At 42.1% G+C, this 25,408-nt stretch overlaps 1 non-coding gene across 1 annotated transcript; it reads right to left on the reverse strand.

Moving 5' to 3' along the window:
• Window positions 1-4,476: 4,476 nt before the first annotated feature.
• LOC119924007 lies at window positions 4,477-4,614 on the reverse strand. The gene has a single exon (XR_005449021.1). It is a non-coding gene; the product is annotated as a small nucleolar RNA SNORA7 (small nucleolar RNA).
• Window positions 4,615-25,408: the final 20,794 nt, after the last annotated feature.

Raw genomic sequence — 25,408 nt, forward strand, 5'->3', positions numbered from 1 at the left:
TCACACTACTGACAATTGCCGGAGCTGGGATTTGAACCCATGACCTCTGACTCCAAAGCCCGTGTTCTTTCTGCTAAGCCACAATGGTTCTCTCTTAGATTTAAGAGCTTTAGACATAGATTTAAATAGTACAACACCCAGTGAGAGGAGTGAGGAAGATACAATAAGAAATAGTCACAATACCTCACCCTAAAATATAATTTGAAGATGTTACCCCAATAACAATGATGCCACATATAGAATAGCAAATTAATAAAGGACCATTCTGTTGGTAGATCCACCTATATCTTTTTCTCAATTTGTTTGTCTTGTTTTGTCAAGTACTTAGGACAGTGCTCTATCCACAGTAAACCCTCAGTAAATACTATTGATTGATTCATCCAAAAGTTTGTGCTGGTAAGATAAATCCACAAACATGAAAAACAAAATCAGAATTCCAAGTTGGGCTCGTGTTTCCTTCAGCACATTGCAGGCCCCAGTGCAAATGAATTTTTTTAAAAAAAGCAAAATCCATGCAGTACATGAGAAAAAACTTTCTGAAGGGCAACCATTTTCCTTTAAAGAAATTATTCCAGTAGAACCGTAATTCATTTTAAAATAAATTTCTCCTCCGGGGAATCAAAATAATCCAAGGGGACACTTGGAAGACTTCAGATAGTTTATTTTGACTCAGAGTGTCCATTCTGAGAGCTTCTCCAGCCCAGTAGTCAGGAATCAAGCTGGCAATTCTTTTTCCTCAAAAACTAAAACATCAGGGCACTATTCTTGACAACTGTGTGAGTTTAGGGAGAGAAGGGAAGCAGTGTTGCCTAATGGAAAGGGCATGGATTTGGGAGTCAGAAGGTCATGGGTTCTAATCCTGGATCCACCATTTCATTGGTGTGTGACCTTGGGCAAATCACTTAACTTCTCTGAGCCTCAGTTACTTCATCACCTTGGGCAACTCAGTTCACTTCTCTGGGACTCAATGACCTCATCTGCAAAATGGAGATTGAGACTGTGAGCCCCAAATGGGACAGGGACTGTGTCAACCTGATTAGCATGTATCCACCCCAGAGCTTAGTACAGTTCCTGGCACACAGTAAATGCTTAATACACAATTGTCTCCCCCTTCTAGACTGTGAACCCGCTGTTGGGTAGGGACCATCTCTATATGTTGCCAACTTTTACTTCCCAAGCACTTGGTGCAGTGCTCTGCACACAGTAAGCACTCAATAAATACGACTGAATGAATGAATAATAATATTATTATTATATGGGGATTAAGACTGTGAGCCTTACGTGGGATAGTGACTGTGTCCAACCCGATTATCTCGCATCTACCCCAGTGCTTAGAACAGTGCTTAGTACCACAGTGAGTGCTTCAAAAATACCATTATTATTATTGTTATTATTATTATTATTAAAATGGGTGTTAAGACCGTGAGCCCTATGTGGGATAGGAACTGTGTCCATCCTGATTAACCTGTATCTACCCCGGAGCATAGTAAAGTGCCTGGAACAACGTAAGTGCTCAACAAAAACCATAAAAAAAACTGGGGATAAAATCCCCCAACACTCTAAGTCCCAAAATGCTTTGGGACCTAAACTGAATTTATACTGAGCATGCTCCAGCCTCGCTGTGGACATTGGATCTGTAAATCTAATTACTGGTGATGTCTCTGACATATTACTATCTGTCCTTTCCTCCACTGGTCCAGATTATTTATCTTAACCCAATTAACTCAAAAACTCAATTACTCGTTTTTTTAAATCCCCATAATCAAGTGTTTATCTGAGAGAAATTGCTAGTTGATGATTCAAGGCTAGGTAGAGAAATGCACAGTTTCTCCCTTTCGCAGGCTCCTTCAAGGCATGGGGTCCAGACAAAATGTACTCATTTATTTGCAGACCAAGTGGTCTCTGAAGGCTTCCTGGGAAAGGAGTCTAAGGCATCTATCACTCTTCTAATTCCCCATGAGAGGACAGTGAGTGATGATTTCTGGTTCAGAAAATAGACCTTAAGAGAAAAAGTTGGAAAAATTTAGGTGTATCACCTTGGAGAAGAGAGGGAGAGCTGTGGCATAGAAGTGATCAGCCCATTTCTCTAAGTGCTTGGGAGAGCACAGTATGACAGAATGGATAGAGCACAGACTTGGTAGTCAGAAGGTCACGGGTTCTAATCCCGGTTCTGTCACTTGTCTGCTGTGTGGTCTTGGGCAAATCACTTAACTTCTCTGTGTCTCAGTTACCTCATCTGTAAAATGGGCATTAAGACTTCGAGCCCCAAGCAGAACAGGGACTGAGTCCAACCCAAGTTTCTTGTAGCCACCTCAGATCTCAGTACAGAGCCTGGCACATAGTAAACAATAAATACAAATACCAAATGACAGAGTTGGTAGACATGTCCCCTGCCCACAAGGAGCTTACTGTTCGAGAAAGAGCAATGGGAAACAGGCTTACTCGGCAGAAGAGTGGAATTAGATTAGGTTTAAGAAAGACCTATCTGCCTGCAAGGGTTATGCAACCTTGGAAAAACCCAAGGAAAGCTGAGGAATTTCATTTCCAAAACACTTTTAGGCAACAGAGCCATCTTTCTAGAGTAGTTTAGCTGAATACACAAGGAGAGAGAGTCAGTTTACTGGGCAAACCACTCTCCCTAGAGTCAATTTCTCCGCACAGGTTCTCAAGGCCGAAGACTCGGGATGAGGTTCATCCATTTTTTGTTTTCTTTTCAATGATATTTGTTAAGTGCTTACTATGTGCCAAGCACTGTTCCAAGTGTTAGGATAGATACAAGGTTATTAGGTTGTCCCATAAGGGGCTCACAGTCTTAATCCCCATTAAACAGATGAGGAAACTGAGATACAGAGAAGTTAAGTGATTTTCCCAAAGACATACAGCTGACAACTGGCAGAGCCAGTAGTAGAATCCACAACCTCGGACTCCCAAGCCCTGTGCTCTTTCCACTAAGCCATGCTGCTTCAGATTGGACATGTGTCCCACATGGCGCACAGAGAAGTGATGTGACTTACCCAATGTCACACACTAGGCAAGTGGCAGAGCCAGAATTAGAACTCAGGTCCTTCTGACTCTCAGGCCCGTGCTTTATCCACCAAGGCATGTTGCTTTTCAATGGAAAACTCCATTAGCTGGAGGTCTATCTGGAGGCCAAAGGATGGTCTAAGCACTGCTGAAGGTCACTTTCAAGTCTGGGATTCTGTACTTGTTTCTGTTTCAGAGTACACTGGCAAAACAAGGAAGAGCTGCCACTTTTACTCACATCTATGCACCATATGATATGTAGCCTAGTAGCTACTACCTTATTTCTAATTGGTGGATATCCAGAGGCAAAATTGAAAACATTTCCAAGAGTTGCAAACAATAACATGAAACCATATCATGTGTAATAGAGATAAAGATATTAAATATGGAAGAATTAAATTAAATAACATGAGGGGAGGGGCCCTCATTCATGTTCCATGGGCAGATTCCAGTATTTCCTTAGAGATATAATAATGATGGCATATTTATTAAGCATGTACTATGTGCAAACCACTGTGAGAAAGTTTGTTCTGATGGGATTCTCCAGTGCTCCCAAACTTCAGAGTTTTCTTTTTGCAACATTCTTAGTCATTTACATGATGATACTGATGTGAAATAGCTTAACCATTATAATAACCAAAACTGATAGAGCTCTCCACACCCCTATGTATTTTTTCCTTAGGAATTTGTCTTTCTTAGAAGTGGGTTACACTTCTGTGACTCTCCCCAGAATGCTGGCGAACCTTTGGACACAAAGTAGAACGATTCCTTTCTTAGCCTGCTCCACCCGGATGTATTTCTTTCTTATGTTTGGAGTCATGGAGTTCTTCCTCCTGGCCGTGATGGCCTACGATAATTACGTGGCCACCTGAAACCCCCTATAGTTTGCAATCATCATGGATGACAAGGCATGTCTCCAGATGGCAGCTGATTCCTGGATAGGTGGCATTCCAGTCCATGTATCAGATATTCTCCCTTCCCTTCTGTGATTCCAACAAGATGAACCATTTTTTTTTCTGTGATATCCCGCGAATATTTGAACTGGTCTATGGGGACACAACTGCGAATGAACTTTCAGGCTATGCTGAAGCTCTGCTCTTTGTAACAGCCCCATTTCTCTTGATACTCGTGTCCTACATCAAAATCAACTCCACCATCTTGAAGTTACCTTCAGCCATGGGGAAACGCAAAGCCTTCTCTGCTAAATGTCTTGAAGCAGGCTTAGCAGGCAGTTTATTGTCTGTCTTATGCTGCCGAGTCATCTCCGACCTATAGCGACTCCATGGACACATCTTGCCCAGAATGCCCTACCCCCATCTGCAATCATTCTGGTAGTATATCCATAGAGTTTTCCCGGTTAAAATATGGAAGTGGTTCACCAATGTCTCCTTCCTTGAACCTCCACACTCTATGCTCTCTCATGCTGTTGCTGCCCAACACAGGTGAGTTTTAACTTGTAGCAGATTGCCTTCCACTTGCTAGCCACTGCCCAAGCTAGAAATGGAATGGGTATGCCTCTGCTTGACTCTTCCTTCCATAGCTAAGACTAGTAGAGTACTGGAAACTCTCCAGGTGCAATCCTGAGAGGGGAGACAGTTATCTAGACCAACTTCTAGAGTAATGTCTCTAAATCATTTCAATACATAAAGAGGACTGTTTGGTGCACCTGCCAATGTTTTGTGAGACTCTTTTGGATTCCAATACACTGAGCTATATCCACCTCTATTTTGAATAGCAATGAAATCCAGCTCAGTCACATGGCCCAGGGCAGAAACTTTTGGTTTTGTTTGCTTTCTTTATAATATGTGTTAAGTGCTATTTCTTGCCAGGCAACATACTAAGCATAGGGGTAGATAAAAGGTAGTCATTTTGAACACAATCCATATCCTACTTGGGGATCATAGACTTTATCTCTGTATTACAGATGAGGTAACTGAGACACAGAGCAGTGACTTTATAATAATAATAATGATGGTATTTATTAAGTGCTTATTATGTGCCAGCCACTGTACGAAGTGCCGGGGTGGATTCAAGGAAATTGAGTTGGACACAATCTCTGTTCCATGTGGCGCTCACAGTATCAATCCCCATTTTTAAGATGAGATAACTGAGGCACAGTGAAGTTACCTTCCCTAGGTCATATGGCAGAGAAGGGGTTGAGCTAGGATTAGATCCCATGACTTTCTGACTCCCAGATCTGTGCTCTATCCACTATGCCGTGGTGCTTCTCACCATGCTGAGGTGCCCAAGGTCACACAGCAGACATGTGGCAAAGCCGGGATTAGGACACCAGTCCTCTGACGCTGAGGCCTCCGGTCTTTTCACCAGGCTATGCCTCTTCTCTAAAATTGTAAACTATTTCAGGTGTTGTATCCCATCTCTTTCCAATTAGCCACCTTAAACTCTGGGAGAGTCAAGGTATCAAACAGTTCAAGTTCTCAAAACTGTTACTTGTGTTTGAGAGTTTTGAAGATTGCACACATGGGAAAGGAGAAATATAAAGATTGAATAATGGCTTGTCCTTATTCTCTTTAATACATCTCTTGGGGCCCATTTGATTGACTTCCCTTCTTTAGATTTACCTCCTGTAGTTTTATGTCACCATGAAGTTTAGTCTGCTTCACCCCTCTCTGAGGTTCTCTCCAAATAGGTAGAATTGTAATTTGAAGACCCCCCCCTTAAGTAATTCATATACATCTAAAAAACAATATACATAATATCAATCCCTCCCTGACCCTCAGCCCCACAGCCATTGTGTACATATCTGTAATTTATTCATTTATTTATATTAGTCTGTCTCCCCGCTAGACTGTAAGGTCACTGTGGGCTGGGAATGTGTCTACCAACTCTTTAATATTGTTATTTTGGACTCTCCCAAGCATTTAGTACAGTACTATGCACACACAGTAACTGCTCAATATATACAATTGATTACCAGTACAATAAATATTAACGATGAATAAATTCTTCTAAATAAAGAGTTGTAATAATAGAACAGAGCTTGGCACATAGTAAGTGCTTAACAAATACCATCATTACCATTATTATTATTATAATGACAAATTGGAGGCCCAAGCAAATATCTTAGGAAGAAATACATGATCACTGTTATCACACCCATCCTCTGATTAATTGATGTTCTGGCAGTTCCAAAGTTTTCTTAGGTCACTTTTAGAATGCAGTTGATGTGCTTGGATATTCCTCAGCTTTCTGGACTGAGAGGTGAGGTTGTCAGGAGGAGATGCGATTCATTCATTTATTTATTCATTCATTCAATCGCATTTATTAAGCGCTTACTGTGTGCAGAGTAGTGCACTAAGAGCCTATATTAAGCGCTAAGCAATGTGAAATGATGTTCAATGCACACTGACCACAGGCAGAAGAATCAAGAGTCAAGCTGCTCTGGTCCCCACCAGAAGAATGCAGAGTGTATACCGGAGGGCTTAGTCCTTTTGGAGAAACAGGGGTGTGAGCTGTGCTGAGCCCAAGGAAGACTGAAAACTGGTGTTAATAAAAATTAGACACTAATCCTTGTCGAACATGAGACTCAATACCTACGAAGTTACTATGATAACATCAATCACTGGTATTTATTGTGCCCTTACTATGTGAAGAGCACTGTGATAAGCACATGGAATCCTTCCACAAGGATTAGTGTCTGATTTTTCTTAACGCCAGTCTCCCCCTCTACTCTGTATGTTCAGTGTGGGCAGGGAATGTGTCTACCAACTTACCAACACTCCCATGTGGTTAGCACAGTGGTCTGCACAAAGTTAGTGATCAATAAATAATATTGGTGGTGATGATTTGGTCTGCTTCCGTGCCTTCTTAGGCTTAACTTATGCATTGGCATACACTACATGAATAACATAATTAATATCCATAGAGGTTGTCTGAAATAACTCCATGAGTTTCTGCCAATGGCGTTGGCAGAAATGTTTGCCATCCACAATGAGCTTGTAACTTTTACCCATGTTCCCATTTTACCCAGGAATGAGTGGATAAATACTGACATAGAATGTATGTAGAAATATCTTAAATATTCCAGAGTGATTTGCATAAATCTTGGGAAAGATGGAGTGGATGACTGGTCCAGGGGTGTGTAAAACCATTCCAATGAACCAAGATGACTTGAAGAATATGCAAGTTATGTGACATTTATTAATGAATTTAATGACAGAAACCTTGAATTGCATGTAAAAAGTATATGAAATGCATTAGGGACTTATAGCATAGAATTAAGAATATTTCTGTTCTCGTTGACTCTCAATTCAAGCATTATTTTCCTAAGTAACAACCTTGGACTGTTACATTTTGCAGATGAAATATAGATAGAGCATGGGCCTGCGAGTCAGAGGTCATGACTCTATCACTTCTCTGCCGTGACCTTGGGCAAGTCACTTCATTTCTTTGTGCCTTAGCTCCCTCATCAGCAAAATGGAGGTTAAGCCTGTGCTCTCTATGTGGAACAAGGGACTGCATCCACCCCAATTATCTTGTATCTACCTCAGCACTTCGAACAGTGATTGGCACATAGTAAGCACTTAACAAATACCATAATTTTATTATTTTGTTGATGGGAAATCATACCAAAATTATGGAATTTATTTTCATTGGATTTTCCCAGTGTCCCCAAAGTGCAAGGGCATCTTTTTGGGTTATTCCTGGTTATTTGCATGACTATTATTACAGGAATAAGCCCAAGACCAATTGAGCACTCCACATCCCGATACACTTTTCCCTTAGAAATCTGTTACCCACAGTTACTCTCCCCAGAATGCTGGTGGACTTCTGGACACTGGACAGCTCGTTCCATCTCATTGTGGTCTCACTGTTCTTTGGGGTTGCCAGTTCAACTTATTTCCAAGTGAAAGCCTCCTACTCTCCTGAGACCAAGAAACTGCTTTCTCTCTCCTATTCAGTCTTCACTCCCATGCTAAATCCCCTGACTTATAGTCTGAGAAATCAAGAGGTGAAAGGTGATATGAAGACGATTCTGGGTAAAAGGACATCTTTGCAGGATCTGAGAGCCTCTGATTTGTGAAAGTGATTTTTTTACTGAGGTATAAAGTCAGTGACTTTGCTCAGGCCCTACTACTTGGCACATTCCCATCTTTATCATTTGCTGAGGGGTCACTGTGTGCACAGGATATTCTGGGCTCTTGGGAAGACCATGGAGAAGGGTCAGAGGCCCATTCTTTGTTCTCAGAATTAAAGTAGACAACACCAGTAAGAACCCAGGCTAGGAAGACATGAAGTACCAAGACATCAACACATAAAATCGAGCATTTTCTTCATCAATCAATGGTATTGATTGAGAGCTTATTGTTTGCAAAGCATGAGGACAATCTTTTGTAGCATTACAGAATTACTGGTATGCATCAATGTTCTATTTTGTTTTAAAAGTTTGAAAAGAAGAACAGAAAACTATATTTAGGAGTTCCTGGAAGTTGAAGGCTAGGTTGATTTTTCGTCTCAAAGACAAGTTCCTCTGCTCCTGATCCACTCCTACTTCCAGGATCACTACCCTGTTCTTCTAGGGAATACTCCCCCATTCGTATTTAAACAGATACTGGCCATGTCTGAAAATCCAATTATGGGTTTAATTTTTGAAGCAAATCCATAAGTGAAGTGACATCTAGTAACTGTCTGCACCCAAGAGAGCTCAAGGAAAGTATTCTTCTAATTCCAAAAGAAAAAATAATAAGCTTCTTGAATAGTAACATCTAGAGATCTACCATTTATTCAGTTTCTTCAATCAGACTTTTTTAACGGTGCTAAGTGCTTACTATGAGCTAAGCACTGTATTAAGCACTGGGGTTGATATGAGCTAATCAGGTTTGGCAGAGTCCATGTCCCACATGGGGCTCATACTCTTAATCAACATTTTACAGATGACACAAGCTGAGGCACAGAGAATTTAAGCGACTTGCCCAAAGTCACATGGCAGACATGCAGAGGAGTTGGGATTAGAACCCATGACCTCTGACTCCCAAGCCCGGGATGTTTCCACTGAGCTACACTGCTTCTCGCTCCCCATCCCTTGGCTTGCTTGCTGTGCTACAGCTATGTGAGTGTACCCAATAAAGAGGCAGAACTAATCACTTTGCTTGGCGTCTGGTCTTTGGCTTATTGTCACCCAAAGTAAAGAACCCAGAACTGCCCTCTAGTCGGTGACCCCAGGTTACTTGGGAGGCATCTCCCCACACCACCACATGAACAAAAATCTTTTTATATTTCTTTATTCATGCTTTTGATGTCAAGATTCCCTACCCAAATTTTACAGATTCTGAAATCCAAATTATTACCAGCTGATACTCAGAAGCTGCCTGGGAAGAGTACGTAGCACCCCAAATCCTCCTGTATTCCCACCAAAATCCATACGACTTGTATGGGACAAATCAGCTGCTTAGTGAATTATTTTCTGGTGCAGGTTCGAGGTCCCTTCCCCCTCTAAGATTATGTGATTTGTCATTCTCTAATGGCCGAAGCTAAAATGTGGAGCAACCAGGAAAATCAGCGGGCTCAGTGCTGACCTCCCTGAAGTTCTAGGTTTCAGACAAGCTCTTATGTCTCTAGCTGAAACTGTAGCTAATAGCTAGAAAGTGACATTGATCCCCATTCACTGTGCTTTAAAATCTTGCGATGAAGTAGAGTTGAAAAACAATTTCTTCCAGCCGATGCACTTCTCCTTGGGTGTAATTTAGACTTGAGAAGCTGTTTTCTACGTTAAGTTCACTCGGAGTACCATTTAGAGGTTTTTGCTCCAGGGGGACCTAGGTGGTTAATGCAGCTTCTAAAGAGATCAAGGGTGGTTTCTTAGACATTGAGAGAATCTTATTCACTTCCCTGAGTTACATGTGAATGCAAAATGGGAGTGATTTCTCATTCTTGGGAACAAGGTGATGTGGAATTTCTCTCCAGATGCACTAGGAGTTCCAGGGCAATGGTATCAAATGTGAACACTAGGAAGAATGTATGGTATCACCTAGTATGGAGTTTACAGTGGCAAAGATTCATTCATGTTCAGGCTGTACTAAGAGGAAGGGCATATCCACATCGCCAAGGAGGAAAATAACCTTCCTTGTTTTGCCACATCTTGACAGTCCAGAATTACCTGTTCAGTCATAATCATATCACACCAATCTCAAGAGATAAAGAGCAGGTGAAGCCATAGAGATGAGTGCAATTTGCTACCCAAGATTCAACTAATCATCTAAACCTTGACCTAATAAAAATAATGATAATAATGATAGTAATGAATGTGGTACTTATCTAATACTTACTGTGTGCCAGGCACAGTACTAAGCACTGGGGTAGATACAAGATTGTTATGTTGGACACAGTCCCTGTTGCACATATGATTCACCAAGTACAGCACTTACACAGATATTCATAATTTATTCATTTATAGCAATATCTGTCTTCCTCTCTAGCCTGCACGCTCACTGTGGGCAAGGAATGTATCTACCAACTCTGTTAAATTGCACTTTCCCAAGCTCTTAGTGCTCTAAACATGGTAAATGATCAATAAATACAACTGATGCTTTGATAAAGAATGAGAGGATTTGAATTTGCTGCTATAGTCTACTAATAACTTCATTAAACCGGACTTTTCTAGTTTATTATGTAATAGAATATAAGATCATTCACTCCTACAAGTTCCAGCCTAACATGTCAGTTCCGTTAGTTGACAATCCTGAGTTTCCACATTCTCCTCCCAGCAGTTTTCTGTAGTTCATAACCACAGTAGTGGAAATGGTATTGATCTAAACTGTAAGCTTTCTCTAGAGTTATGTATATATCTGCAGTTTATTTATATTAAAGTCTGTCTCCTACTCTAGACTGTAATCTCACTGTGGTCAGGGAATTCTTTCATTTTTTCAATCGTATTTATTGAGCGCTTACTGTGTGCAGAGAACTGTAGTAAGTGCTTGGGAAGTACAAATCGGCAACATATAGAGATGGTCCCTACCCAACAACAGTATCACAGTCTAGAAGGGAGAGACAGACAACAAAAAAAAACAGGTAGACAGGTGTCAATACCATCAGAATAAATATAATTATAGCTATATGCACATTATTAATAAAATAAATTGAGTAATAAATACGTACAAATATACACAAGTGCTATGAGGAGGAGTAGGGGGTAGGTAGAAGGAGGGAATGGAGGTGATGGAGAGGGTAGGAGGAGAGGAAAAGGAGGGGCTCAGTCTCAGAAGGCGTCCTGGAGGAGGTGACTTCTCAGTAGGGCCTTGAAGGGAGGAAGAGAGATAGTTTGGCAGACGTGTGGAGGAGGGCATTCCAGGCCAGAGGTAGGACATGGGTCAGGGGTCGACGGCGGGACAGGCAAGAACAAGGCACAGTGAGGAGGTTAGTGGCAGAGGAGTGGAGGGTGCAGGCTGGGCTGTAAAAGAAGAGAAGGGAGGTGAGGTAGGAGGGGGTGAGGAGATGGAGAGCTTTGAAGCCAATAGTGAGGAGTTTTTGCTTCATAATGTGCAGGAAATGCACCTGTTATATTGTTAAATCGTACTCTCCCAAGTGATTATTACACAGTAAATGCTCAATAAATATGTTTGAATGAATGAATAAGCTCTTTGTGGCTAGGGAACACATCTACCTACTCGGTTGTATTGTACTCTCCCAATTGCTTAATTCAGTGCTCAATTCAGTGCTCAGCACAAAGTAAGCACCCAATATATGAGATTGATCGATTGATTGAGCACTTACCAGAGGCAATGCACTGCATACTTAGTAAAGTGTTCTGCCCACAGTAAACACTCAATAAATACCACTGATTTATTGATTAATTGATTGAAGTGCTGGGAAACAGAAGCACATTCTCTGCCTCAAGGATCTTATCATTTGCATTTGTTGAGGAATTATAGCCATATGAATCTCCTTCAAGGAAACTGAAGGAAGATACCCAACTGTAGTAGAAATAGCAGTAACATAGAATAAATAATACTTAGACTAGCTGAAATAAGGACTCTGGTTAACTTTTAGCAACGAGGAGTTAGAATGAATAAGAGCTCTCAAGGAGACAAATGGTTCCACCATGAGAAATGATAATAATTGTGGCATTTGTTAAGCACTTATTCTGTGACAAGCACTGAACTAACCACTGGGGAAAATAGAAGATAATCAGGTCCCACATAATAATAATAATAACGGTGGCATTTGTTAAGCGCTTACTATGTGCAAAGCACTGTTCTAAGCGCTGGAGAGGTTACAGAGTGATATAATAATAATAATGATGGCATTTGTTAAGTGCTTACTATGTGCACAACACTGTTCTAAGCACTGGGGAGGTTATAAAGTGACATAATACAAATAATGATGGCATTTGTTAAGCGCTTACTATGTGCAAAGCCCTGTTCTAAGCGCTGGGGAGGTTACAAAGTGACATAATGCTAATAATGATGGCATTTGTTAAGCGCTTACTATGTGCAAAGCACATGAAACTCACAGTCTAAGTAGGAGGGAAAACAGGCATTGAATCCTGATTTTGCATAAATTTGAGGGAATTGAGGAAAAGGGAAGTTAAGTGACCCGCCCAAGGTCACAAAGAAAACAAGTCATGAACACACCAGTCAAGAACACTCCTTAGGGTTGGATGGAGCATGGAACACTTATGAAGTGATTTTCTACATAGATTCCTAATTGTTCTTGACTAGAATTGGCATGAGGCTTGGCAAAGCCTAGGAGAGAAAAGGCACGAGTGATTGGTTCAGATAGGGGGTTGTGGTTATTGATAATGTATATCTGGATCTCAGGTTTGGGAGGAATGAGGTTGGTATTGTGAGTGTTGTAGACACAGGTTGGTTATTGAACTCAGATGAATTTGCTGCACTGTTATTCAGGGGGAAAGAGATTAGATGACCATTCCTCAGAAAGTGTTAATGTTCTTCTAAAAATCTGTGGTACCTTACATTGTTTTAAAAGGGAAAAGTACATTCTTATGTGTATTTCAATCCCCTTTTCTATAAAATGTGCAAAGTGAAAGAATACCCCTGTTTCTGGCACCCTTGTACTAAAATAATAGGATTTTTAGTGGTGTCATTAAACATTGATCACTAGCAAGTCACTATCTGCTGAGGGGAGTGGTTTTCTGCTTGAGAGCCCCCTTTTCTGTGTATTTTGCTTGTTTGTAACATGACTAGGCCTCGTCCCTTCTTTCCCCTTCTTCTACTCCTTTCTGTGTCACCCTAACATCCTCCCTTTATTCATACTTTCCCCCACCTGCCAAGTCCCACAACACTTATGCCCATATCTGTAATTTATCCATTTATATTATTGTTTGTCTCCCCTTCTAGACAGTAAGTTTGTCGTAGGCAGAGAATGTGTCTGTTCACTGTTATTTTGTACTCTCCCAAACACTTAATACAGTGTTCTGCACACAGTAAGCTCTCAATAAATATGATTGAATGAATGAAAGGGAAGACCCATCTTGAAATGATGATCTGTAGGGGTTCCTCAAGGGTCAGTTCTCGGTCCCCTTCTGCTCTCTATCTACAATCACTCCCTTAGTGAACTCATTCGCTCCCACGGCTTCAACTATTATCTCTACGGTGACGACACCCAAATCTACATCTCTGCCCCTGCTCTCTCTTCCTCCCTCCAGGCTCGTATCTCCTCCTGCCTTCAGGACATCTCCATCTGGATGTCTGCCCGCCATCTAAAACTCAATATGTCCAAGACTAAACTGCTTATCTTCCCTCCCAAACTCTGCCCTCTCCCCGACCTTCCTGTCATTGTAGACAACACTTGCATCCTTCCTGTCTCACAAGCCTGCAACCTTGGTGTCATCCTCGACTCCACTCTCTCTTTCACCCCACACATCCAGTCCATCACCAAAACCTGCCGGTTTCACCCCCACAACATTGCCAAGATCTCCCATTTCCTCGCCATCCAAACCACTACCTTACTGGTTCAATCTCCCATCCTATCCTGATTGGATTACTGCAGCAGCCTCTTCTCTGATCTCCCATTGTCCTGTCTCTCCCCACTTCACTCTGCTGCCCAGATTTTCTTTGTACAGAAATGCTCTGGTCATGTTACTCCCCTCCTCAAAAATCTCCAGTGGCTGCCTGTTAAGCTACGAATCTCGGCTTCAAGGCTTTCCATCATCATCATCATCAATTGTATTTATTGAGTGCTTACTGTGTGCACAGCACTGTACTAAGCGCTTGGGAAGTACAAGTTGGCAACATATAGAGACAGTCCCTACCCAACAGTGGGCTCACAGTTTAAAAAGTTTCCAACATATCGCCCTCTCCTACCTCACCTCCCTTCTCTCCTTCTACAGCCCAGCCTGCACCCTCTGCTCCTCTGCTGCTAACCTCCTCACTGTGCCTCGTTCTTGCCTGTCCCCCCGTCGAACCTTTCCCCACGTCCTTCCCCTGGCCTTGAATGCCCTCCCTCCACACAACCACCAAGTTAGCTCTCTTCTTCCCTTCAAAGTCCTTCTGAGAGCTCACCTCCTCCAGGAGCCCTTCCCAGACTGAGCCCCCTTTTTCCTCTCCTCCTCCCCATCCCCCGGCCCTACCTCCTTCCCCTCCGCACAGCACTTGTACATATTTGTATAGATTTATTACTCTATTTATTTTACTTGTACATATTTACTATTCTATTAATTTTGTTACTGATGTGCGTATAGCTATAATTCTATTTGTTCTTACGATTTTGACACCTGTCTGCATGTTTTGTTTTGTTGTCTGTCTCCCCCTTCTAGACTGTGAGCCCGTTGTTGTGTAGGGACCATCTCTATATGTTCCTGACTTGTACTTCCCAAGCGCTTAGTACCGTGCTCTGCACACAGTAAGTGCTCAATAAATACCATTGAATGAATGGTATTTGCTAAGCGTTTACTATGTTTCAGGCACTGTACTTAGCACTAGGGTAGATACAAGCTAATTAGTTTGGAAATAGTCCATGTCTCACATGGGGCTCCAAGTCTTAATCCCCATTTGAAAGATGAGGTAACTGAGTCCTAGAAAAGTGAAGTGACTTGGCCAAGGTCACACAGCAGACAAGTGGTGAGGATAGGATTGGAATCCAGGTCCTTCTGACTTTCAGACCTGTGCTTTACCCACTGAGTCTTATTACTTCCCTGTATTTTTCATACTACCTCAATGTTTATAAGTGATTGCATACCGTGTTGTTGATAATCTTGGTCTCCTCATTTGACATTGAGTCTATTTTGCAGTTGATGCTGGGAGGTTGTCTAGTTCGTTCAATTGGTCTTCTGGGGTACATCCAGGTCTCAGATGTACAGAAAGTCGAAGACCCCCAAAAGCTTTATGGATCTTCAGCTTGGTGTGGTCTCCCGATCTTCTGAAAGTCAACTTGAGCTTTTTAAATTATTTTTCTACTTAGTATTCCTGCAAAATATAATGAGCTCTGTCCTCCTCTCCCATCATCTCTCTCCTTCACACTGCAGATAACTTGCGGGGTTCTTACAAACCTGTGTTGGGACTGAAGGAGATGAAGAGGAGGGTGATGCCTGTCTCATCTGAATGAGTGGGGAGAACCTACACTGGTCCCTGGTGCTCCTTGACTCCGAGAAGGGGATGGTTGACCCATGTCAGTCATGGGCCAGACTTGAAATGAAATTAATGAAAGCCACAGCTCTTCCAGGGAGTTTGTGTAAGAAAATTACTGAACCTTAAAAAAAGCAAGTCTCTTAATTTCTCTTATCCTTTGTCTGCAAAATGGGGATTCAATACCTCCTTCTCTCTCCTACTTAAACTGTGAGCTTCATGTGGGACCTTCTCCCTGCCTTCTAGACTGTAAACTCATTGTGGGCAGGGAATGTGTCTGTTTATTGTTATATTATATTCTCCCACAGTAAGCTCTAAACACAGTTCAGTGATCAATAAATATGTATGAATGAATGTATGAAAGACAATAATTGTGGTATATTTTTATGTGCCAGGTGTTGTATTATGTGCTGAGGTACAAGCATATCAGACCAGACACAGTCCCTGCCCCGTGTGAAGCTCACAGTCTCAATCTCCATTTTCCATTTTACACATGAGGTAACTGAACCACAGAGAAGTGCAGTGACTTGCCAAGGTCACACAGCAGATAAGTGGAGGAGTCCATTTGAGAACCTATGATCTTCTGACTTCCAAGCCTGTGCTCTACCTACTGTGCCATGCTGCTGATGTGATTATCTTGAATCTACCCTAGTGCTTAGTACAATGCTTGACATGTAGTAAGTGCTTGACAAATACCACAATTATTATCATCAGTAATAGTGCTGATAATGATAATAATAATAATAAAATAGGTGTTTTGGGAAGCACTCAAAATTCCAGTGACAGAAAGGTCATGGTAACCTTTTTTCTTCACCACATGGAAACTCTCTGGGTCTGTGATTCTTCAGGAACCTGGATCCAAATTACTGAAACCCCTGAGAAAAATGTCTCTCAAAGTGTGTGGCTTAGGAGCCAGGGGAGGAAAAAGGGGCTCTATTTTATAATTAATTGGACAATCCCAAGCTTCAGAAGACCTGGAATCAATTTGCTTTTTCCACTTGAAGATAGTTTAAGCAAGGAAAGCCCCTTCTCCTTTCTGCCTTCTAAGTTGGTCCAGAAACATCAGGAGTTTCATTACTTCCCTCAAAATAATCTAAGTGGACAAAATAAAGAACCTTCCTAGAGGCGCGTTCTCAGAACTTTTGATCTAGTTATTGACCGCTTTTTTGAGGGCCATTAAAATGTGACTTTCAGTTGAGATAAAGAAGAATAAATATATCAAAATAATTAAGCTTGATCTATTTGATTGAGGGATCAGTCAAATGCAGTTTATGTTTATGGTCACCACCAGCCTGTCTTTCTGCATACTGGTTTCTGTTTTATTCATCTGTGACCTTGGGAGAGTACACTATAACAGAGTTGGTAGACACATTCCCTGCCCACAATGAGTTTACAGTCTAGAGGGACATCCCATGTATCATTTGGCAACAGTCTGTCTGAGTCTAACCAGTCATATAGTGTTTTTCTGGGGAGATGCCTGATTCCTTCCCCTGCTCCCTTACTCCAGGGCTTTTCCCTTCCCTTCCCAGATTCCTGTGATCATGGGCACTGGCTTCTTAGCAAGAAAACTAATCAAAACTGAGAAGCAGTGGATAGAGCACAGACCTGGGAGTAAGAAGGTCATAAATTCTAATCCTGCCTCCACCACTTGTCTTCTGTGTGGCCTCGGATAAATCACTTCACTTCCCTGTGCCTCAGTTATCTCATCTGTTAAATGGGGATTAAGACTGTAAGCCTCACGTGGGACAGGGACTGTATCCAACCCTATTTATTTGTATTCACCCCAGTCCTTAGTACGTAGTAAATGCTTAACAAAAACCACTATTATTATTATCTATGATAATAATTAAATTTCCTGGACATATCTGCCATCCTTGTTGTATTGTACTCTCCCAAGCGCTTAGTACAGTGCTCTGTGCAAAGTTCACCCTTCTGCAGCCCAAATGTTATCAACCAGTAATTCTGTGATATCGCTCCACTCTTAGCCCTAGCCTGTGCCGAATTTCACCCCAGCAGGTGGTTTCTTTTTATCTTGGCTGGCACCGTAGGAGTATCTAGTGACCTGGCCACCCTGGTCTCCTACGTTTACATCCTCATTGCTGTCTCGAGGATTCGCTCTGTCGCCGGGAGACGCCCACCTGACTGCTGTCACCATCTTGTATGGAACCCTCTTCTTTATCTACATTCGACCAGTGTGAGCCTCTCGCTGCATGTGAACAAAGTGGTGTCTGTCTTCTACACAGCTGTCATCCCCATGTTGGACCACCAATATATATCTTGAGAAACAAAGAGGTGAAATATGCCCTCCGTTGGACTTTTCAAAGGAAGATGGTTCTCTTCAGTAAGCAAGAGAGCTATGATTGTGCCATTTCTCTCAGGAGGAAATCTTACAAACATACTCAGGGGCTGATGTTCTTTCCTAACTGCTGCTTGTAGCAATCCACCACCTCTAGTAGTAATGATAATGATAATAATAATATTTTAAGCACTTATTATGTGCCCAACACTGTTCTAAGCTCTGGGGTAGAAACAAAGTACTCAGGTTGTCTCACATGGGGCTCACAGTCTTAATCCCCATTTTATAGATGAGTAACTGAGGCACAGAGAAGTTAGGCGACGTGCCCCAGGTCACATAGCAGACAAGTGGCAGAACTGGGATTAGAACCAACGTCCTCTGACTCCCAAGCCTGTGCTCTTTCCACTAAGCCACGTTGCTTCTCTAGACTGTCAGCTTGTTGTGGGCAGTGAATGTTTCTGCTATATCGTTGTGTTGTACTCTCCCAAGAGCTTAGTACAGCGTCCTGTACACAGTAAGCATTCAGTAAATACAATTGATTGACTCTAAGCTCCTTGTGAGCAGAGAACATGTCTACCAACCCTGTTGTATTGCACTCTCCCAACTGTTTAGTAATACAGTGCTCTGTACACAGTAAGTGCTTAATAAATCCCATTAATTGATCGATTGGAGCAATCTATAACATTACAGACCCGTATCCTTAGGCTGTGAGCCCTATATCCAACCTGATTATCTTGTGGGATAATAAGGACCCCTGTCCTTATTACAGTGCCTGGAACATAGTAAGCACTTAAATACCAGAGATGCCCTAATGGAAAGAGGTCTCAATACAATAGTAATGACAACAATGATAATGCACTTGTTAAGCACTTAATATGTGTCAAGCACTTTTCTAAGCACTGGGGTGGATACAAATTAATCAGGTTGGACAGAGTCCACACAGGACTCGTAGTTTAAGTAGGAAGAAGTGGGGTTTAATCTCCATTTTGCAGATGAGGAAACTGAGGGACAGAGTGACTTACCCAAGGTCACACAGCAGATCAGTAGCAGGGTCTGGATTAGATCCTGTCCCTGTCCTCTGACTCCCAGGTACATGCTCTATCCACTAGGTGATACTGCTTCCTACATTCTTCAATCAATGGTAAGTACTAAGTTCTTATTGTGTGCAGGGTAGTGTACTTGGGAAAGTAGCAAAGTAATAAGCACTTGTTATTGTCAGAGAAATACAAAGTCATATAAAGACATATCATGAAAAGTCACAAAAACAAAAAAATTGCAAAAGGGGATTGCTAAAAATCATGATAATATTTTCATAATTTTCATAGATTCTCAAATCACTGAGGCTTGAGGTTCTTTAGAGAATGTGTTCGAGGATATGAAGCTGAAGGAGAGGGAGGCAGCTTCAGAGGAAACAGAGTGAATTCCTGAAGAGGGATGTGGGAATGTCCCAGAGCAAGGAATTCAGATCGGGCAATGTTAATGGCAGAGTTCTCTGCTTCATCTCTCAAGAAATCCATCTAGTGCCCGAGGGATCTAGGATGTAAAGCCCATGTATTGGGATTAGGTTGTGGTTGCTTAGTGGCACATGTATAAAAGAGTGAAGGCCAACACTGAGAAATGGTAAAACTAAGAACAATCTTCCTATCGTTTCTATGAACATTGTGATGAGGGTCAGACAGGGAGGGTACCAGGGAATGACATTGGTGAGCGATATGTAACTTCAAATATTTCACAGCCATCTTTGAAGGATAAAACTGAAGTTTGACTGGATTAAATTATTTGATCCAAAATATTAGTTGTTTCCAAGTGGGATAACAGTAAATAAAGAAGCTTTAATTGTTCCTGGGTTTGTGACAGGCTGATCTTTGTGAATATCACCGTTCAATAATAAGAAGCTGTGTGGCCTAGTGAATAGAGCACTGGTATAGGAGTGAGAAGGAACTGGGTTCTAATCCCTGCTCCACCACTCATCTGTGTGGTCTTGGACAAGTCCCTTAACTTCTCTGTTCCTCCATTACCTCGTCTATAAAATAGGGATTAATTCTGTGAACCCATGTGGGACATGGACTGTATTCAAACTGATTTTCTTGTATCTACCCCAGAGCGTAGTGCAATGCTTGGCACATAAAAAGGGCTTAACAGATACTATATAAAACAAACAAAAAGTGTTCTCACTTTCATTTTAAATCCCATAAAAGGTGCTTTGGAAAACAGGTCCCATCTACTGGACTTGTGGAGAGGAAACATGGGGCCACAGTGAAATTATCTGTGTGCCAATCAGGAGTTTTTACTGAGTGCTTACTGTGTAAAGTGTGTAGAGTATGCTCAGTGGAAAGAGCACGGGCTTTGGAGTCAGAGGTCATAGATTCAAATCCCGGATCCACCACTTGTCAGCTGTGTGACTGGGCAAGTCACTTCACTTCTCTGTGCCTCAGTTACCTCATCCATAAAATGGGAGCGAAGACTGTGAGCCCCACGGGGGACAACCTGATCATCTTGTAACCTCCTCAGAGCTTAGAACAGTCCCTGGCACATAGTAAGCACTTAATAAATGCCATCATGATTATTATTATTCCAGCGCTTAGAATACTGCTTTGCACATAGTAAGCACTTCATAAATGCCATTTTATTATTATTATTAATATTACTAAGCTCTTGAGAGGCAGAAGGAGAACATTGAGAAAGACCAGCTATGGAGATAAGAAGAGAACCATGGGAGAACTGCATCAGTAAAATTAAGGTTAGAACATGTTTCCACTAAATTGTAAGCTCCATGACAGCAGGGATTGTATCTACTAATTCTATATTATATTGTCCTCTCCAAAGAACTTAGAGCAGTGCTCTGCACACAGCAAACACTCAATAAATACCATTGTTTTGTCGATTGATTAAGCAGTCAAGGAATATTAGGATAGAGTAGAACACATCTCCTGAAAGCTGGGATTGGAGGCTGGATTGTTCTGTCAGGGTGACATGTGATGCAAGTTTTCCATTTTGGGTAGGGAACGTGTCTATCAATTAAGTTGTATTATACTCTCTCAAGTGCTTAGTACAGTGTTCTGCACATACTAAGTGCTCCAAAAATACCACCCATCTATAGACTGGTTTCCAGGATAAGCTTGGAGTTAGGAGTTGTGGATGTGTGCCTCCAAGTGGATTGCTGTATCTGCTGAGCCCACACCTTGCGATTATCAGGTTTGCACTAATTACAACCATGACCACAGTGGTGCTTAGGACTGAAAAGCTCATTTAGAAACCATGCCATTTTCCAGTGTGGATATGTTTATAAATACCCAGTGAGTTGGACCAGCAGAAGCAGGAATCAGAGTCAATAGGTGGAAAACAAATGAAGAAATATGATAGGCTTGATGTGGATGGTAAGGCTTTGCTGCTTGTAATGGTGCAAATGGATTTTTTATTTACTAGGATTTATATCTGATCGAGACAGTCACCCATAGCACTCAAGGGAGAATTTCTAGTACAAGATAATTTGGGCTTTACAATTGAATTTCTCTAAAGATTTTGTAATTCAGAATCCCTGTAATGTTCACTGACATTCGTGAAATTCAGGGAGCTAGGAAGGTCGATGAGGAATGGTGCTGGACATTCTACCCATTTGGGGATGAAAGTACTGCCCAGTAGTGAAATATACAAGGAGTGAATAGAGCATAATCCATGATGGCCACGTGATAGAGCCTTGATTTCAAGGGAAGGCATAGCTACGTCAAACTTTGCTGATGAAAAAATCACAAGAAGAAACAGAACTAGGCGGCATGAAATTTCAAATTCAAATTCTTAGGTAATTATTCATTCATTCATTCAATTGTATTTATTAAGCGCTTACTGAGTGCAGAGCACTGTACTAAGCGCTTGGGAAGTACAGGTTGGCAACATATAGAGACAGTCCCCACCCAACAACAGGCTCACAGTCTAGAAGGGGCAGACAGACAACAAAACAAAACATGTGAACAGGTGTCAAGTCATCAGAATAAATAGAAGTAAAGCTAGATGCACATTATTAACAAAATAAAATGAATAGAATAGTACATATGTACAAGTAGAATAAATAGAGTAATAAATCTGTACAAACATATATACAGGTGCTGTGGGGAGGGGAAGGAGGTAGGGCGGGGGTGATGGGGAAGGGGAGAGGAAGGAGGGGGTTCAGTCTGGGAAGGCTTCCTGGAGGAGGTGAGCTCTCAGTAGGGCTTGGAAGGGAGTAAGAGAGCTAGCTTGGTGGATGTGCGGAGGGAGGGCATTCCAGGCCAGGGGGAGACATAGGCCGGGGACCGATGTCAGGACAGGTGAGAACGAGGCACAGTGAGGAGGTTAGCAGCAGAGGAACAGAGGGTGTGGGCTGGGCTGTAGAAGGAGAGAAAGGAGGTGAGGTAGGTGATGGAGAGCCTTGAAGCTGAGTGTGAGGAGTTTTTGCCTGATGGTTGATTGGTAGTCACTGGAGATTTTTGAGGAGGGGATTAACATGCCCAGAGCGTTTCTGCGCAAAGACGATCTGGGCAGCAGCGTGAAGTATAGATTGAAGTGGGGACAGACAGGAGGATGGGAGATTAGAGAGGAGGCTGATGCAGTAATCCAGTCGGGATAGGATGAGAGATTGAACGAGGAGGGTAGTAGTTTGGATGGAGAGGAAAGGGCAGATGTTGTCGATGTGGCGATGTGAGGGGTGAACGAGAGAGCAGAGTCGAGGATGACACCAAGGTTGCGGGCTTGTGAGATGGGAAGGATGGTAGTGCCGTCAAGAGTGATGGGAAAGTTAGGGAGTGGGCAGGGATTGGGAGGGAAGATAAGGAGTTCAGTCTTGGACATGTTGAGTTTTAGATGGCGGGTAGATATCCAGATGGAGATGTCCTGAAGGTAGGAGGAGATACGAGCCTGGAGGGAGAGAGGGAGAGCAGGGGCAGAGATTTAGATTTGGATGTCATCAGCGTAGAGATGATAGTTGAAGCTGTGGGAGCGAATGAGTTCACCGAGTGAGTGTAGATAGAGAACAGAAGGGGACCAAGAACTGACCCTTGAGGAACCCCTACAGTAAGGGGATGGGATGGGGAGGAGGAGTCCGCCAAAGAGACTGAGAATGAACAGCTGGAGAGATAAGAGGAGAACCAGGAGAGGAGAGAGTCTATGAAGCCAAGGTTGGATAGCCTGTTGAGGAGAAGGGGGTGATGCACAGTGTCGAAGGCAGCTGGGAGTTCAAGAAGGATTACGGTAGAGTAGGAGCCGTTGGATTTGGCAAGCAGGAGGTCATTGGTGACCTTTGAGAGGGTTGCCAACTTGTACTTCCCAAGCGTTTAGTACAGTGCTCTGCACACAGTAAGCGCTCAATAAATACGATTGAATGAATGAATGATGGAAGCCAGATTGGAGGGGGTCGAAGAGAGAGTTGGCATTGAGGAATTCGAGGCAGCACGTGTAGACGACTCATTCAAGGAGTTCTCCCTCTCTTTCCCCTCCTTTTTTCTCATTCTTCCAAAGCACTTAGTACAGTGAATACATTGCACTTAGTTACTTCCACATTCAGTCCCTTCTAGACTGTAAGCTTATTGTGGGCAGGAAATTTGTCTGTTCATTGTTATATTGTACTCTCCTAAGTGCTTAGTACAGTGCTGTACAATCAGAAAGCGCTCAATAAATATGAATGACTGATTGACTGACTAATTGACTGTCAGAGAAGTAGCATGGCTTAGTGGAAAGAGCACAGGCTTGGGTGTCAGAGATTGTGGGTTCTAATCCTGGCAGCACCACTTGTCTGCTCTGTGATCTTGGGCAATTCACTTAACTTCTCTGTGCCTCAGTTACATCACCTGTAAAATGAAGATTAAGACTGTGAGCCCCACGTGGGACAACCTGATTTCCTTGTATCTACCCCAGCATTTAGAACAGTCCCTGGCATATAGTAAGCGCTTTAAAAATACATCATCATTATTATCATTGTTATAGATACATTTCTCTATGTTGTACATTAATGAGGGAATCCAGACCCTGCCTAATGCGATAACACAGGATAAAAATAGACCATGCTGTGAGGAAAACAAGCCTTCTTATCTTCTACTCCCTCTCCCTTCTGTAATCTTTATTCACCTCATCCTCAGCCCCACCGCACTTACGTACATAAGTTTAATTTGTTTTAATGCCTATCTCTCCCTCTAGACTGCAAACTCCTTGTAGGCAGGAAACATTTCGACCAGCTCCGTTATGTTTACTCTTCCAAGTGCTTAGTACAGTGCTCTGCACACTAAGCACACAGTAAAAATGATTGCCTGATTGATTGATTTATGATTAAAAATTGCATCTCTGTAAGAGTTTAGAGTCTTATTTTCTGGAAAGTTGGCTGGTGGGACAGTATGGCAGCTCTAGAGGTAAAAGGATCTGGACAGTCAATCTGTCAGTCAGTCTGTAATATTTATTGAATGCTTACTGTGTGCAGAGTACTGTACTAAAAGCTTGGGAGAGTAAATATAACAATAAACAGACAAATTCTGTCAATAAACATACTGGAACAGCCATGGTAATACAGTCATGGTTATACTGCTCTGTTGCTAAGCAGGGCAGGAATAGAAAGCACCGAGGGGTTGGCAATCACTATAATGACACTCTCTGTGGATTGATAATAACGCCATTAAGCCATTGCATTCCATTCACTTGACAGTTCCCTTTCTAAAGTCCTGGTTACTTATCCCACTCTAGACTGTAAGCTTCTCATCGGCAGGGAAGATGTCTACCGACTCTGTTGTATTGTATTCTTCCAAGCACTTAGTACAGTGCTGTACATATGGTAAGCTCTTAATAAATATGATTGAATAAGTGATTGATTGATACTTTCTGATCACTTGGCCCTTGGCTAATTTATCTAACCATGGCCACTGATTCCAGAGAGGAATGATTTCCTTTACAAGAATGGGAAAAACTCATAGATAGTTGGTAAGTCACTGTTTTACTCCTGCTGAAGGAGACCTCGACATCCCATCCTAGAAAAAGCATTCTACTTACCAAATAGTCCCTTCTTAAGGGGAAGAGCTCTACAGTTATTGCAAACAGACCTGAACTGTGACTACAAAGACAGGTTGGACCGCAATTAATTATTGCCACAAAAGTGTCCTGATTTACAGTCTGCTGGGTCTAATTAGGTTCTTTGCAACTCATTTGTGAGGTAGAAGATAAAGTGCTTTCAAATTGTGTAATTGCTCATCTCTGAGCAGCCAATGAATGTTAATAAAGTCCGAGGCAGCTTGTTAGAGTGGGGATCTCTAACAACCACTGGGATTTAGGGCCTGTTCTTAGTACTGGGAAAAAGGTCAAGTTAAAGCCTTTACCAAGGTGTGTCAGTTTAACATCTTAATTCCTTAGACTCCAAATTCAACAGAAATCTCAGGAGGTTTGGTAGCCTTGGAGACTAGTATCTATGGATATTCTTTTCTAATTCCTGTGGCAATATCAACAGGTATAGACTCCCTCAGGATCAGGATATTCTTTTCTTGTACCCTAAAACATACTGAAAGCAGGAGTTCTAGTTCTTGTGCCAATAGCTTGC

This window comes from Tachyglossus aculeatus, unplaced genomic scaffold, assembly GCF_015852505.1.
Source record: "Tachyglossus aculeatus isolate mTacAcu1 unplaced genomic scaffold, mTacAcu1.pri scaffold_75_arrow_ctg1, whole genome shotgun sequence".
NCBI classification, from domain to species: Eukaryota; Metazoa; Chordata; class Mammalia; order Monotremata; family Tachyglossidae; genus Tachyglossus; species Tachyglossus aculeatus.